We start from the raw sequence: 17,319 nt of genomic DNA on the forward strand, positions 1-17,319 counted from the left end.
CAGCAATTTCCATAATCCGCCGACTAGTCTGCCGTGTTTGCCAATCCGATCCGACACGACGCGAGGCGTCACGACACGACTACGACAAGGGCGTTGGCAAACAACACGCGGTAATTGGACTCGCCATTTTGCAGACGCATTGTTTTAGTAATTTGGCTTCAGATTGGTTGTCGAAATGTGATGTTGACAGGGATTAAGGAGAGAAATAGTTTGTGTAACATTACGTTGACTGTTTAGTTCACACACGCTTCAGTGCTTACTTGGAACCAGTTTATGAAAACAAGCAATTAACTGTCAAATAAAATACTTGCTATAATTTGATCTCGACCGATATGATGTCTAAAATAGTAAGGTAAAATACAATCTACCTGGTCTATGAGCGAATTGAGCTCTTAAATAAGGAACGAAGCGAGCACCCACGAGACTGACATAAATCACCAGAAGTGTTCAAAATCTTTAAAATATATAAGATAAAAAATGTTCACATGTATCTTTCCTAAAGTGAAATCTTGCAATTCGAATTTACCCAGTTCCAGTGACCAAATTGACTTAGTATTTGATAGCTTGAACGACAATGCAAGTGCAGACAATAAAAGATGCAGCCAGTAAAACAGCTTCTCGGAAATATGTTTAAAACACTTGATTTGTTTGAAAAGAAGGGAACAGAGGAAGACCAAGATGAGATGGTTTGAACCAAATTAAGGAGAACATTAGCACTTGTAACTAATAGATCTCGTAACTTAATCGACGACTACTTTTTATTGCTAAATTTACTTCGACTTTTCGACCACATCGCTGCGGACGAGCACACGAGTCGATCACGTGACGACCAACACAACCACAAGTCGACTCGTGACCACGGCTGTTGCAATGTGGTCAAAACGTCGAGATATTTTAGCAATAAATAGTAGTCAAAATTAAGTAGCCGAAGTTTAAAGCAAAATTTTAAAAATTTGGATGTCGAGAATTTGCACAAAATGGCGGCGCCGTTTGCTAGGGTTTTTTGTAAAGATAGCGGAAGCCAACCGAAGGGTCAAATGATAATGGCGCCAAAAACGTACACTACTTACTCGTACTTATTCATAGCTACAGATAGATTGTGCCGAGTAAATGTGACGCTGCAGAGAAATGCAGAGTTTAGCCGTGTCCGGCCCGGCGGCTTCTCGGCAGTAAATCACAGCATTGTGCACGCACTCCAGCGACATGATTGTTTAAAATCACGGAGCGTGCCCTGATAAGATTTATACACTGCCGCTGACACTTAATTTCGTTCGTGTTCGCCTCTTGACGTGCGCGTATTATATTTTCGCGTTATTTTTGTGTTCGGGTTTGTACATATAATCGCTCCAGGAACGTTTTTTGTCGTTTATATGCCGAGTGGATTGCTGTGTTAAAGGTTTATGTATGTGGTTTACGAGGCGTTTTATAATGAATCCAGATGATTTCAACAGCAAGTTGGGCTAGTTTCACCTAACGCTTATGAAGGTTATTCATTGGAAGCTTTTATTCCAAATGTAGTCATGCCTTTGCTAGATGGCCAAGTCGTTAGAGAACCTGACTATGAAGGTTCAAGTCCTGGGTTCGATTCCCGGCTGGGGCAGGTATTCGTATGAATAATACGAATGTTTGTTCTCGGGTCTTGGATGTTTAATAATATGTATTTGTCTATATAAATATGTTTATCCGTTGCCTAGTATCCATAGTACAAGCTTTGCTTAGTTTGGGACTAGGTCAATTTGGTGTCAAGTGTCTCATGATATTTATTTATTTAATAGGTACACTTTTAACATCAATCAATGCAAGCAAACGTCAGCTTTAATTCAATAATTTTGAAAAATATTTTTAAGTATCCGGATTAATTTTGGATAGTAATGAAACGAGGTTAAGCTCAGTTTTGATTAAATACATCAAGTAAAAAGTAGTTTTTTGTTCAGATCGTTTCCCCATTTTCTGCGAGGCTTGGCTTGCCATCGGTGACCATCAAGCGGTACCACCATACTGATGAGTTTACCCATCTTTGAGCGTGTATCTGGCACCAATCCCACGTAGGTTTGACAGTCATCTTCCTAAGCGAAATAAGCGGAATTCATGTTGGATGTTGGATGTGGATGTTTATCCGCCCAGATCCAGTTAACGTTCACACAGCCACCGTGCAATAATTATATCATGGTTAGAGATTATAGATGACCTCAGTCTTTAGACAGTCAGAGCCAGTCGGATAAAAAAAACCTCAGTAGCATTCAGAAAGTTACAGATCTAGACACGCGGTAGCATGTCAAGCCAAGTTCAAGCTAACAGAACTGGCGAGCAGCACCATGACGTGTAATTTTATCCAAACCATTTGGAGCCTTTATTACTTGCATAAACATGTAACCCCTTCATATGTATCTACTATATAAAAATCCGTTGCTTAGTACCCATAACACAAGCTTTGCTAAGCTTACTTGGGACTAGGTCAAAATGCCATTTATTTGATGTAAAATTTGAGACTTGTGAGATATGCTCCGAATTTCATAAACACACCTCATACGGTTATTTACATATTACCGTCCAAAAGTCGTCATTTTTATCACTGATTCACCTATAGATCAATTTCTAACCCAGTTCCAGATGGCAGTTCAAATTTGGCATCCGGATAGGTACTTGGGTGAATACAAAGGAATAAATCAGAAACTACCTTTACCATAGTATCAAGTCATGCGCGGAACTAAGCAACTGGCCATACATAGCTCTAAATCTAGCTAGATAGGGGTGCGTGGAGAAGATGCCTTTTCCCAGTGGTGGGGCATAAATAAGCTAAAAAATAAATGAAAGTAGAGTAAGCAAGCAGTAAGCTCATCGCTTTCTAAAAGGGCCATAAAGATTGTAACTCCAGACGTATTAAAGCAGAAATTGTAATAGAAATAGTACAAAGTTCCCAGCAGTACGGCCGCAGTCATATAAACGGACATTATAAACATAAGTCCTAACATGAATACTTGACTTGGTAATTAAGGGAGCTCTGGAGCTTCGCCAACTTTATATAGGATTTAGGCGCTACAAAATAGCTACTAAATATGTACTTAAACAAGAAGCGGAAGGAATTCCCCTGCTACTTTATTAAACTACTGTCGAGCTATGTTATGACTAGCTTGTGTCAGTAGCTTTGCTTCTGAAGATGAATAAAACATAACCCTTTAGGCAGTGGGGTAAATAACCGAACCATAAAAAATTCTGACTGTACTTTTTGTTGACTGTACTTGCATTGTCACCCAAACTAAATTTTTCGTACCAAATTTCAAGTCGATGCTATTAACCGCTGAAGAGTTCGGTCCTGCGGAGACGATCCTGGCTGGACTACCAGGATATCACTACTAGATTATTGTATTGTCACGCAATTTACATCAGTATTCCAAACTTCTGGAAGTTGGTCAAATTTAACTTGCAAGATTTGATTACAGAACAGAGAGACAGACAACGGCACAGACAGGTGAAACTAAATTAAAGCTTGTAAAATAGGCTAGTTATTCCACGGAATTTTCTAAAAGATCAATTAATACCAAAGACGACGGAACAGTTTCAGCGTGAAGGAGAGTAACAAAACATACTCACTCACCAAACTTTCGCATTTCATCAAGTATCTTTGTGATCCATACAGAATATTGTTTGCTAAATTTGAAACCTGTAGCTTTATTAAATTAGAACGTGCATTGTATTTCAGTCAGTCAATCACATTAAACATGCATTGTTAGTAATGTTACTATTCACACTAAGTTTATAGATAACTTTCGTTTCAAGCGCTTTGAATAAATAACATTCAGCCCTGAGAAAGAACAAAGTCGGATATGTCATGAAAACTGTGATGGGCACAAATCAAAGCAAAAATCTTTTCAATCTAAGTTACAGAAAGATGCTAATAAAGCTTTACCTCGAACATAAAATAATTAGCTCCATTGGCCCGAAAAAGCCAGTAATTAATAGGGAGTAATTGGCCTGGTCGGCGCAGGCGCCGCGCCCGTTTTGATCTCGCGACAATGCTAAATTACTAATGAGGCATCTTCAGTGAATTCACTATTTGAAAGCTAATTGTCGACTATCCCAATTAATTTTGCTTTATTACACTTTGAATTTGTACTTTTAGTGGGCTTGTGTTCGCAACGGATTTTTGTGTTTGCCGTAAAAAAACCGACCAAGAGCGTGTCGTACACCCCCAAGATAGGGTTCTGTGGCCGTAACGAAAAAATCAAGTAACATTTTTCTAAGGATTTAGTTTTGTATACGGAATCTTTCAAGTTTAGATATATTTACCTTAGGTTGCTATTTACTCTTAAAATTTATACTTACTATAGATACTAGGCAACGGATAAACATATTATATTAATAAGTGTTTTGTGAATGTTGATTTGATGCTAAAATAAAACAATATAAAATATAACTTCAAAACATCACTCACGTGCTTAAGTTTTAGGTACAAATAAATACTTAATTTTTGATTTAAAAACACCTGGGAGGCCTTTGTTCAGCAGTGGACTTCTTTCGGATGATAATGACGCGATTCACATTCTCATTCACATCTATGAAAACCTCCCTATTTTTAATTCTATTACATTATAAATTCCTAAAAGCATTTCAGGATTGCATAAAATGCCAGCAATTTCGGGTCACTAAAAATTACAAATGTTTCGTGAGACCGGGCACTTGGTTGCTGCAATTTGGCGCCGCAACCCGGCCAGTTTCGCGTGTCGTGCCCGAATAAGCATGCTAGTGGGGACGGTAACTGTTTCAAATAGCCGTGTTTGACATGCTGCAGTACTTGAGGCTGCGAGGATTTACGATACACTTGTGCGAGGTGCGACAAGCGGTGTGATTCTAGTGTCTAATGTAAGAAATGGTGCCACGGCTTGTTTACTTCGAAGACATTAAAGGCGTCTCGGTTTATTTGGACAAAACAAACAGAGACGGCATCATGGATAATTATGTGACATAAAAATTTACATTGAGTGGTGAAACAGGCTTTAAGTCAATGTCATCATCGTCGTCAATCGGAAGACGTCCAGTTGAATACAGGCCTCCTCTCCCTTAGAGTTCCACAATAAACTACAACTCACCACTTCAACCTAGTGGGGAGTACACCTAGTGGGAGGTCTGCCAATGCTTCGTCATTTAATACGGGGTACTTAATAACACGTTTAATATTCCAGAAAATTACTGGTTTGAACCAGTTTGAACTCAGTTTTGAACCCACGGTCTATTTGAGAGAATACGTGGAACAGCTAGACAATCTTGGCTTTTGATTCAAATTCAGTGTAAAAAATATTTTACTTATAAAATACCGACTAAAATAGGAATCTAAATTGAAAGCTTCAGAAAGTTTTAATAAAGAGGGTCGAGTGGACAAAGGTACTGTCTTCGCGGCAGCTGGAAGCTCGCAGCGAACATTATTATGGCTACAATATAGCCTTTCTTACTTTAGTTTATCTTCAGTATCACCTTTTTTCACGTGTTCATTATATTGTCGTGGCTTCGAAATTATTTCTCAAAACACAGGTTCAGGAATTCATGATTTTGTTTCCTGGGAATATCTAACGCACGATTTATGAAGTCCCAGCTTAACGCTCAAGTAAATTGAAGCGCATTCGTCCCGAGTCCATAAGTAAAACTGTTCGCGTAAACTGTGACCCTTAAAAAAAACCGGGCAAGTGCGAGTCGGACTCGCGCACCGAGGGTTCCGTATACATTTAGGTATGTAAGTAAACGCGAATCGTGTCTTGAAGATATTTCTCGCTCTTTCCGAGGGATTTCATACATCCAGTGTATGCTTAAGCAAAATGTACACAGTGTGGGGTCAGATTATGTTGGTCATTGATATTTACGGACAGACATAAAAAAATCAAGATTTTCAGACTTTTCTAGTTGGTTGTGTTATAATAGCTACCTTCGTACCAAATTTCAAGATTCTGAGTTCACGGGAAGTACCCTGTAGGTTTTGATTCCCTTGCGAGTTTCGAAAATTTGCGGAAATTTGCAGCATAAACGGCTGCATCTTTTGATTGCGTTGGCTTAGAAGTTTGACTTTTTCACAGCTCCAAGGGACAGTAGACCTCAGTATTTGATATAAATTTCACCTTGTTACCTCCACGCGTTCCGAGAAGTGTCTTGACAGACAGACAGACAGACAGACGGACAAAAAGTGATTCTATAAGGGTTCCGTTTTTTCCTAATGAGGTACGGAACCCTAAAAATTAGTTGATCAATGAATGAAGGTAAAAACATGCGCTGGCCAGTGCGTCGTGGAAAGTTTCTTTCTCTCGTAGTCTGTGGCACATTGCCATAGCCGATGTCAAACTGTGTGTGTATGTCGATGGTAAACTGTGTGAGATTGGCACATAACCAGGCAAAGTGGCTTGAAAATAAAGAGGCCTTAAAGTAGGAATTGTAAGTATTAATAGAGTAGAGAACTCAGTCTCAACGTTAATCTGTTGTGTACCCCATCCACGAAGACGCGTGATTTTGTCTAAATTAGCCATTAATTACATTGTAATAAGAACCACGGCACCTATATGTTTCGTTATTTTTTCAAAACGGCAGTAAATCGAGCATTCTGTTGATGTCGACGATTTGGACGTTTACCTTTATAGTTGGTCATGAGTTTATTATGCATACCATTTTTTATACATAGCATGCAATACCAACACTAACTTACTATTATAGGGAATTCCTTGGCGCGAATAAAACGCTTTTAAATTCACAAACCATAATTTCCGTATAATTCTCGGCGCGGTTGGTGGTTAGGCGCCATTTTTGTTTCAATTACCCGTACTAATGCCTACTCTAAGTATACGGTATAAATGGATTATTGAACTCAACATGACCTTTTAGAGGGTTGTGAAAACAGGCGTGTCTCTTGGAAAAATAATAAAAATGGACAGGAATTATACTGTTAGATATTTCTGTTAAAACTATTTATTTGTGATTTTAAGTGTGGACTACTCCAAATTATACACAGATATACATTATTAGGTACTGATTGAATTACTTCCATCTTTATGGCCTTTGGCTTTAAAAAAAGACAATTGGACAAAATAAAATCTAACCAATACAAGCTTTGCTTAGTTTGGGACTAGGTCAATTGGTGTCAAGTGTCCCATAATATTATTTTATTTATTTATAAATGATTCATACGTTTTAGCACATCAAAGCTACGACCTACCTTCTGCAGTGCAAGCAAATCTTCATAGTATAAAAAAGGTCAGCAAAAATCATTAATGACGACATCAATAAATTCCAAACTTAATCCCGTAGCCGACAAGGTTTGCGTTGGCAGTTTTAGGTCCAGTACCCTTGTTGGTTTATTTGTCAGAACTACCTGTAAGTGTACCGCAAATTCTAATCAAATAGGTTAATACCAGCGGGGTTTGACTGATCCCGACCCTCTCGTTTAGTCCCGCATGTAAATCGTCGTGTAAATATTAAACTCGTTCGTTTTACGATTTGTTTCGGTCCCGTTGGGTGTATTTAGTGGACTGAGCTAAGAAGTACGATGACTTACGTACTTACTGGGTTTTTATAGCAAGCGAATTAGTGTCAAAGCTACTGCTGGGGGACTGAATTTGCTACCACGAGTATTTTTAACTCCCGACGCAAAAAGAGGGGTGTTATAAGTTTGACTGCTATGTGTGCTGTGTATCTGTGTGTCTGTGTGTGTGAGTCTGTCTGTGGCACTGTAGCTCTTAAACGGGTGGACCGATTTGAATACGGTTTTTAGGGTTCCGGAGCCAAAGTGGCAAAAACGGAACCCTTACCTAGTTTCGCCATGTCTGTCTGTCTGTCCGACCGCGACTTTGGACTATCAATGCTAGAAAGCTGTAAAATTGCACGGATATATATGTAAACTATGTCGACAAAATGGTACAATAAAAATTCAAAAAAAAAATTTATGGTTCCTCCCATAGACGCAAAGTGGGGGTGATTTTTTTTTCTCATTCAACCCTATAGTGTGGGATATCATTGAATAGGTCTTTTAAAACCATTATTTTTCGATTCAGTGATTTGTTTGCGAAATATTCAACTATAAAGTGAAAATTTTCATTAAAATCGAGCGTCCCCCCCCTCTAAAATCTAAACCGGTGGGTGGAAAAATTTGGAAAAAATCAGGATGGTAGTACTTATATCAAACTTTCAAGGAAAACTATAACGGCTAAGTTTGCTTGAGAAATGTTGATAGTTTATGAGTAAATAGCAGCCTAAGGTATAAAATATACCTAAACTTGGAAGATTCCGTATAAAATACGAAATCCTTAGAAAAATATTACTTAATTTTTTCGTAATGGCTACGGAACCCTATTTTGGGCGTGTCCGACACGCTCTTGGCCGGTTTTTTTTATTTGAAATCGGGTTTTCTAGCGATGGTTCGGTTTAGTAGTTTTTGAGATATTGAAATTTAAAGTGACAAAGTCGGGGGTGTTCCAAATTTTTGTTGGTTAGATTAGGTTAGGTTATTAGATATAACCTAGGGCTCTTCAATGCTTCTTGTAAATACCTACTCGTTGCATCTAGGATATTACTGATCTAATTCGTTCCAACTTTGGGGAGGCGAGAATCTTTGGTTATTTTTTTTAAAGCAATCGTCATTATCTTCGTCATATCAGCCATAGGACGTCCACTGTTGGACATAGGCCTCCCCCATAGACGTCCAGTCGGTTCGGTTGGCAGCGGCCTGCATCCACCGTGAACCTGCAGCTTTAACCAGGTCATCCGTCCATCTCGTTGGTGGACGTCCTACGCTGTGCTTGCGATCCGCGGTCTCCATTCGAGTTCCTTTTGTCACCAACGGCCATCTGTTTTCCGTGATTTATGGCCTGTCTATTTTTTGTTAACACTATCCTAGACCACGTAAGTGAAATAAAGTTATGAAGTTTTGTATTTTTAACCCCCGACGAAAAAGAGGGTGTTATAAGTTTGACCGCTATGTGTGTCTGTGTGTCTGTGTGTCTGTGTGTCTGTCTGTGCACCGTAGCTCTTAACGGGTGGACCGATTTGAATGCGGTTTTTTTTATTTGAAAATGGTTTTCTAGCGATGATCTTAGACATGATTTATCAAAATCGGTTCAAGCTTTCAAGATCATCAGATCTTTTCGCTCGGTAGGAATCTTAGATGCATAATGGATATTTACTTTACTTTAAACATATTGGACCTAAATTGAAACACCTGTATGCTATATAGCTAACGCAAGATTATGGAATCTCGGCCTGATGCTGGGCCAGGATATCCAAACATAGTAGGTACACTTAATAAAACTATAGCAGATATATCGTGTTTGGGTTCGTTTTTGATCAGTATTTGATTCTACAAACAATGCAATGGTGGCAACAGGATGAGCTGATGCTGCAGCCAGGATATAGCACAATAGTACAATCTATAAATAATAGCACATATGTCGTGTTTGGATTCGTTTTGATCAGTAATTGATTCTACATACAATAGTGGTGGCAACACAACGAGCTGTGCTGCAGCCAGGAATTCAGCAACCAGTATCTTGAAAAATAATAGCAGATATGTCGTGTTTAATTCCTTTTGATCAGTATTTGAATTCAATACAATGCAATGGTGGCAACACGAGACTGATGCTGCAGCCAAATCCAGCACACCAGTAACTCTTATGTCTTAAGCGCTAAAGTTGGTGCTATGGTAGTAAAGCAAGAAAAGATTTATTTCTGGCCTTTCTTTTCAATTTTATTAATATGACTTGAATTTTATTATAATAATATGAAGATAAATCATTCTCAACGAGGAGTCGGTTATTTACATAATACAAGTGAAACGTTGGTCATTACATTTAGCAAGCAATGCTCACGTGTTTCATAAAACGGGTTTCAACACCTTTCCGGGGAAAATAACACGTTTCATGAAAATGTGCTTAAGAAAACTTATAAGAATTTGATTTTACGAAACTTTCGAAGGTTAGCGCATGTATTTTACTTTTGCTTTAAATGGCGCCGTCATTAAATAGTTAGAACATAAATAAGTTTTTGTTCAAAATTTTAATTTTTGATAAAGAGCTTTCATTGCTGATGTTTTTCTTTGTTATACCAGGTGGGCAAAACAGGAGCAAAAAACTAAACTAATGGAATGGATGGAACAAATGGAACTACTTTAGTTCAGCAACTTTCCAACATTACCTAAGTAATTTTATCATTATGTTTATTCCAAACAAATTAAATGGTATTTTCAATGTACGGCATCCAATAGCCTAAATGACATCGCCTGTCACGTAACAAAATGACGGATTTCGCAATACATTGATGGTTATGAGAGTTAAGAGAGTTTCTGAGACAGCAACAATAATTGATGCAGTAATTCATTTGATCTATGTAAATAATGTATATATGACAGCTAAATGATAATACATTGCTCGCAGGACGGATGGCCGATGGGGCCAGAAGGTTCTCGAATGGCGTCCGCGGAGCGGGAGACGAGCTGTCGGTAGGCCTCCAACAAGATGGAGCGACGACTTGGTTAAGATGGAGAGCCTTGGGGGAGGCCTATGTCCAGCAGTGGACGTCTTTCGGCTGACATGATGAAATGATAATATTGTATTAGTGACTATTGAATCAACAACAATTTGACATTATTATATGTATAATTTGAATGCCATTATCGGTTAAACATGTGAAACAAACAATTATAATTGTTATAATAACCACCTACATTGTACTTACCATGTTTAAGCAAATAAATATTCTTTATTTCTTTCTTTCTTTTGAATTATAAAAAAAATCATAATACAAGTTATTTTCAAAAGTCGTAGAAATAAATTAGCTCAAGATGAAGAGTGGAAGCTGTGGTTTAATTTTTTGATCCTGTTACAGGACCCACCTAAGCAATACATAGCTAGTATGCATTACCATACAAACTACATTTCCGTACCAGATACCGTTGAGTGAGGAGTTCCTATTTGCGTAGACGATCCTGGCCGGACCATCAGATTTTCACTCCCAAATTAATTGATCACCGGACTTACTTAAGTAGATACGTCCAATTTTACACCAATCTGACCTCTGGAAGTGGGTCCAATTTAACTTTTATTATTGTGATTATAACGGGACAAGTGAAATTAAAGAAAAGCTTGTAAAAAGTGAAATAGGTTATGAAATTCGCCTTAATCTAGTCTTCGCCTTAGGCTTGCGGCTTTTTTCTCTAACCGAGGTACTTGATATCTCAATGGTTTTTATTACACGGTATAGTATGAGGGTAGAAAGAGATATTGAATAATATCGCAAGACAATACGGCCTCTGGTCTGAGAGCCACTGCTAATGTGCAGTCAGCCAGGTATATAGTCTACCACCCTAAAGTTGATAATCGTTTGCATCTCATAAAACAATAATGCCAATAGATGTGTCTGTCAACTTGAAAGTTCGACTTTAGCGTCATATTCATTTGATAAAAACTTGTTTAAAAATTGATAGACCACTTATTTGACTGATGGTACCAGTGTGCAGTCGGTTTCATTTGCACTTACCATCAGATGAGATGGTCAGTATCTCAATGAAATAAATAAAAAACAATACACTGACCTAAATAATTACTTAAGTTTATTAACTGCTAAACGCGAGACATTAACAAGTTATCTTTACTACCGCATCCTGCGTTGTGTTTGGAGGCATCTGTCTAGAATTCATTTTGTCCGGCATAGTGTCCGGCACTAAAGCGTAAGAGGCTGTAACGTGCGGCAACGCGAGTTTTAGTAGTTAGTGGCAAGCTCTTATACTGCACTTACTGTGTTCCACAAGATTGAAATAGGTACGAGGTATGACGCTGACTTACCGTCTAACAACAACAACAATTGACAACAATGTCGGGCTGTTTGTGATGACACACAAAGCTAATAAATAAGATGAATGTCGGGTAGACAAGTTAATGCTCGGAGTTTCTTTTCGCGATAGAATGCGGAATACGGGAATTCGCCAAAGAACAAAAAAGTCATCGACATAACACGAAGAATATGAAACTTGAAGTGGCAATAGGCGCACATTGCTATAAGAACGTATTTGGGGGAAAAGATCCTCAAGTGTCAACAACGAACAGGAATCTGATACATAGTAATTATGAGCATTTGTGTGGGTACTGTGATTACACATACAGTGGAATGTCATTTGCTAGCATTAAAATTAGCTGAATTTAGGTCACGTATAGGCGAAAACAACTGAATTCCGGTTAGGCGCAGGTCCGCGGCAAATCACATCATAACGTGACATAAATTCAACAAATGTCTGTCTAGAAATTGAAATAGCATTGTAGGCGTAATTGCAGCGGACTCATGTCGCGTAGGTAATTTCCGCGCTTATTGTAGTCGTCAACCGAATGTATACAAGTACCTACGTAGAAACATAAAAGCGTAACTTCGGTCGCGTATCTTCGGCATAGTATTCAGACACACTCAACATAATAGCCGTTATCATGTGATCCGAACATTTATCATTCCATATTACTCATAAGGTGTTATTGTATTTTAGTATTACCATGAAAGCTGCTTATCAAATTGTCTGCCATCTAATCCATCACCGGAGCAGGCGTCTCCGGAATCATCAATCTACCGTGGTATGACAATAGTCAATCTGGATATCATTTTAATAATGACTACTACACACTCAATTTGGAAATTATCTATCATCAATAAAATGGATCGTATTGATGTTAAGACAGTTTTAACACCGCGATGTAATCAGTGCTCTGTCACTCGAGACAATTTTCTCTCTCCTATCGTTGACATTTACTAAATCTACAGAGTGACCCCTAAGTGGTGAATAGAAACCTTTTTCTTACTCTGTAGGTACTTCTACGAGAAGCACTTGTTGTACATACCTACGTAAGAATATGCAAAAAAAAATGCAAATGTTTTTGTTAGAATTAATATTTTTTCGGTAATTTTAAAGTTACTTATTTCATGTTTAACTACCCTACTTTACGTTGAACGGTCATAGACATAACAGGTTTTTAACCATTTTTTTTGTATTGCTGGATGAAAATATTAAAAAAAGGATTATTATTAGGGGTATTTTATTCTACCGAACTTTTCATGTAGAATGGGATGATCACACGATTGATCATTTTTACTAATAAAAAAATAACAAACATTAATTAATTAAAGTTTAATTGTTTTGTTTTAAGAGGTACCTAATGCATTGAATTTGGCTAAAATATTGTATTAGAAACTATAATTTTAGTTCAACACTTAGGAGTCACCCTGTATTATTGATCGAGTGATGTGGCCCGCCAATTGTCACTTCAACATGCATAATGCATATTCTTCAAGCTATGTTGATGACTTTTTGGCAAATATCCGTACTCCGGGTACCACTTCTATTTATTAAATATATAAAGTCTCATAACGTTCGTCGTTCAAACATTCTTCGTTTTTGCAACTCTTAGATTCATTTGAGCAAATGTTCAGCTAATAAAGACAAATAATATGAAATAAACCAGTCTAAAAGTCCAGCTATTAACCCACTTCCTGGCATCATCAAAGCGAGATCTCTAAGCAAACACTCGTTATGCACACACAAAGCGGGGTCGAGTCGCACTCATACATTTTCCATTAGAGCCGCGTGAGCCGCGTCTGCTTAGCGCATCCATTACGAATAATTGTCCTGTCCGCGACCGCGCGGGACTGCCGCCGTACACAGGCGAAGAACAGTATGCTAAGCTGCAATTGGGAAAGAAAGAAAGAAAGAAAAATATGTTATTACGATATCCAAGTACCACCAGAAAACAGAAGAAAACAATGCTAATACACGTGATATAATTTATAAATTCCTAAATCGTAATAGTGGTGACGCCGAAAAAGGGCCTCCACTCAGCAAGTGTTACAACACAGTGGGTACAGCAACGCTGAATTTATGTTAAGTAATTTAAATAAGATTTTGTGAAAATTTTCGTTCCTCGGGCTTCATATCCAAAGGCACAATGTGGGTATCATGTTTGTTTAGCAGTATGACTATTTCAAACTAATAGCACTAAAAGACAAAAGTAAGTTTTGGCTAAGCCGGCAATGCACCAGCAGTCCCAACGGTATAGTACATGTCCATGTGCAGCGATTTAACATTAGGCGAACCGACTGCCCGCTTGGCGGTTTTCATTTAAAAACTTTACTATTTCGTTTCAGACAAAAAATGGAATGTCAACTTTATTTGGTCTTCTTTCTTATTTTTCAACAGATATTGATGATTTTTACACCATTCGTTTTATGTTCCAGTTTAGTATTGCATGTATGTTAAATTATTTACAAGAAAATAACATTAGGAAAATTTAACATTCACTATCCATACTGCGATTCCGTTACCACTGTATCCGGCCGCACCGGGGTGACTTTTCTCGATTAATGAAATTCGGACGTGTCCGGACAAATTGACTCGCGGCGCGATGGCGGCGGCTTAAATATTTACTCCTTGTTTGTAGCCGTCCGATTAAACACGAGCCCGACACGTGTAGCTGATAAAGTTTTTGCGCAACGATCGTTGAAAATTTTTTGTTTGGAATAACGCGTTTATTCTTAATGGCTGATGTGGCGCAGAACTCGATCGCAAACTAAAAAGAACAAGGCTCATTATGTGGCTATGGCGTATATCATTGCATAAATATACGACTATTTCCTGATATACATTTTCCACGTTTTCTTTTTCATAATGCCAAAAACCAGAGTGGCCTAGGTTTGACTTGAGTATGTTTTTTTTTAATCCCCATATCTCAGGTATGCATACATATCTCAGGTTGCTTATTTCTACTATGCTACTGCAGCAGCACTAGCGATATCTATGTTTCGTCGACAGAAGTCACACTCTTTCAGAACTAACCCACCCTAACCCTAACGGAGCTCACCCAGACAAGAGATGTCGCTACTAAGTAATCAAATTATGATTGGTTTTTTGGAGTCTTTTTGTATTTTTTATTTCAACTCCTTTGTTACTTTTACCCAAATTTGTATTTTCGATATGGTTTCACGGGATATCCGTAAAAGTAACAAATTTGGAGTTGAAATAAAACATACAAAAAGACTCCAAAAAACCAATCATAATTATGTCAATCTCTTTTCTGATGTAGGTTACAATCTAAAAAAAACTCTACCAAGGCTATCGTTGAGTAGGCATAAATCAAACTATTAGGCCAGCACAGCAACAGTAACTCAAATCCTTCCAAGATCATGTGAAGGCTTCGACTTCTCGCTAGTTTCGTAAAAGCATTTGCCTTGTAGTTTTCAGAAGTTATTAGCTCCAACCTTTTCGTTCAGCCCTCGATTGCCCCGGTCTCTCGTTACACAAGACCGCTGTACCTACGGGAGCCCTGGGCACTCGGAGTCATATTCTTTTGTATTTCCGTGTAGGTAGAGTGCGTCCTTGCGAGCGCCACATCAATCATTCTAGCCCCTGCTAAGGTCAAATATTAGATTCTTTTATATACAATATACTGATTGTTGACTTTTGACGAATACTTACGGTAATTGGTACGTGTGTTGTATCGAAATGGCAATTATATTTGAGTGTTGTTACCTTGTTTATTGTTGGTAAACAAAAGCCTCAAACTCTTGAATGTTTCTTTAACGTATTTGTCTCAAAAAAGGCATGGTTGGACTTATAGCCTCTCTAGCAAAGTATCGTGCGTTCGAGGTCAGGCTTGTACCACCGAGTGTCTTGGAATTCATGTGCGAAATTACAACATAAGTTTAGCATGAGCTTCTCGTGAATAAAAGAGAAAATTTGCATACACCTACATACATTTATACGGTGTATTTGAAGTTCCCAATCCACTTTCAAATTCAAAATAAAGTTTAGACCATGTCCATTTATCTTTCTTCGGGAAGAAATAGAACGTAGACAGGGTATGAACCAAATCAGTTTTGGCTACTGTATTTGATAAGTTTTGTGTATTTCTTAGATAAAAAACAGGCCAAAAGCATGTTGGACATGCCCGAAATAGGGTTCCGTAACCATTACGAAAAAAATAAGTAATATTTTTCTAAGGATTTCGAATTTTTTACGGAATATTCCAAGTGTAGGTATATTTTATACCTTAGGCTTTTTAGGCTGCTATTTACTCTTAAAATACTAATAATTCTCAAGAAAACTTAACCGTTATAGTTTTCCTTGTAAGTTTGATATACTTAATAATATTCTAAATTTTTTCAAATTTTTCCACCCACCGGTTAAGATTTTAGAGGGGGGGGGGAGCTCGATTTTAATGAAAATTTGCACTTTATAGTTGAATATTAGAAAGAAAGAAAGAAAATAGTTTATTTATAACAGCAATGACACATAATAAGTAAAAATAACAATAGGAAATGTTGCCGCTATAAAAAGGCAATTATTATTTATTATGCAAACAAATCACTGAATCGAAAAATCGGGTTTTCAAAAGACCTTAACCAACGATACCCCACACTATAAGGTTGGATGAGAAAAAAAAATCACCCCTACTTTACGCCTATGGGAGGTACTCTAAAAATTTTATTTTTATTTTTTATTATACCATTTTGTCGGCATAGTTTACAAAATATATTCGTGCAAAATAACAGCTTTCTAGCATTGATCCCTGAGCAAAGCCGCGGACGGACAGACAGACAGACAGACATGGCGAAACTATAAGTGTTCCGTTTTTGCCATTTTGGCTACGGAACCCTAAAAAGGCAATTTAGATTTAAGTTTGTGAGTGTTTATTGTAACATAAATAAAGACATTCTGACTCACAGCTTCTCCGCTTATTTTTCCAGACGTGAGAAACCTTATAAGCCCGCATCACATACCTGTAACAAATATAAAAAAACAGTTAAAATTAATGTAATCAAAAAAGTATCATCACGCTGGTTTTATTAAAAGAAGAAAGGTTAAAAACTAACGATTATTGCTGGCTATAACTTTTTTTGTCCATCATTATCAAACAATTCACATTTTTCAACCTGGCTACAGGAAGGAAAAGAGAAAAGATTTGTCCCATGCTAACACGACAGAGGCTTATAATGTTGATGTTGGCTTGATGTTAAGTAATATCAAAAACCTGAAAGATTGGTAAATGTGCGAGCCTGTCTAAAGAAACAGTGCAAAATGGAGATGTAGAATGTGTGTTTGTGACGTGGATGTTAAACTAATACCATCTGTTGATTATGCACCTCTCGATCCTGTTCTGCTAGACAGCAGGATCAGTTTGAAAGAGAAAAACGGAACCGGTCTGAATGGAGAAATAAAGAAGCGTATGCCCAACGGTGAGCGAATACAAGCTGATGAAGAACAAAAAAAGGCTTGCTCAAGCTCTACAGCATGATGCGTTATTTTTAAGTCATCCTAGCCCACTT

At 37.7% G+C, this 17,319-nt stretch overlaps 1 protein-coding gene and 1 long non-coding RNA gene across 3 annotated transcripts in view; one reads left to right on the forward strand and one right to left on the reverse strand.

The window, feature by feature from the left end:
* side-II (sidestep II transmembrane protein) overlaps positions 1 to 17,319 on the reverse strand; it is a 401,395-nt gene that overhangs the window by 219,920 nt on the left and 164,156 nt on the right. The gene's annotated exons all lie outside the window — the stretch shown is intronic.
* Positions 1,178 to 10,496, forward strand: LOC141426944 (uncharacterized). Of its 2 annotated transcripts, XR_012451279.1 has the most exons (4): positions 1,178 to 1,485; positions 7,169 to 7,227; positions 10,073 to 10,162; positions 10,398 to 10,496. It is a non-coding gene; the product is annotated as an uncharacterized lncRNA (long non-coding RNA). The 2 variants fall into 2 exon arrangements; XR_012451278.1 differs by lacking the exon at positions 7,169 to 7,227 and having other exon boundaries at positions 1,180 to 1,485.

Source organism: Choristoneura fumiferana, chromosome 3, assembly GCF_025370935.1.
Source record: "Choristoneura fumiferana chromosome 3, NRCan_CFum_1, whole genome shotgun sequence".
Lineage (NCBI taxonomy): Eukaryota > Metazoa > Arthropoda > Insecta > Lepidoptera > Tortricidae > Choristoneura > Choristoneura fumiferana.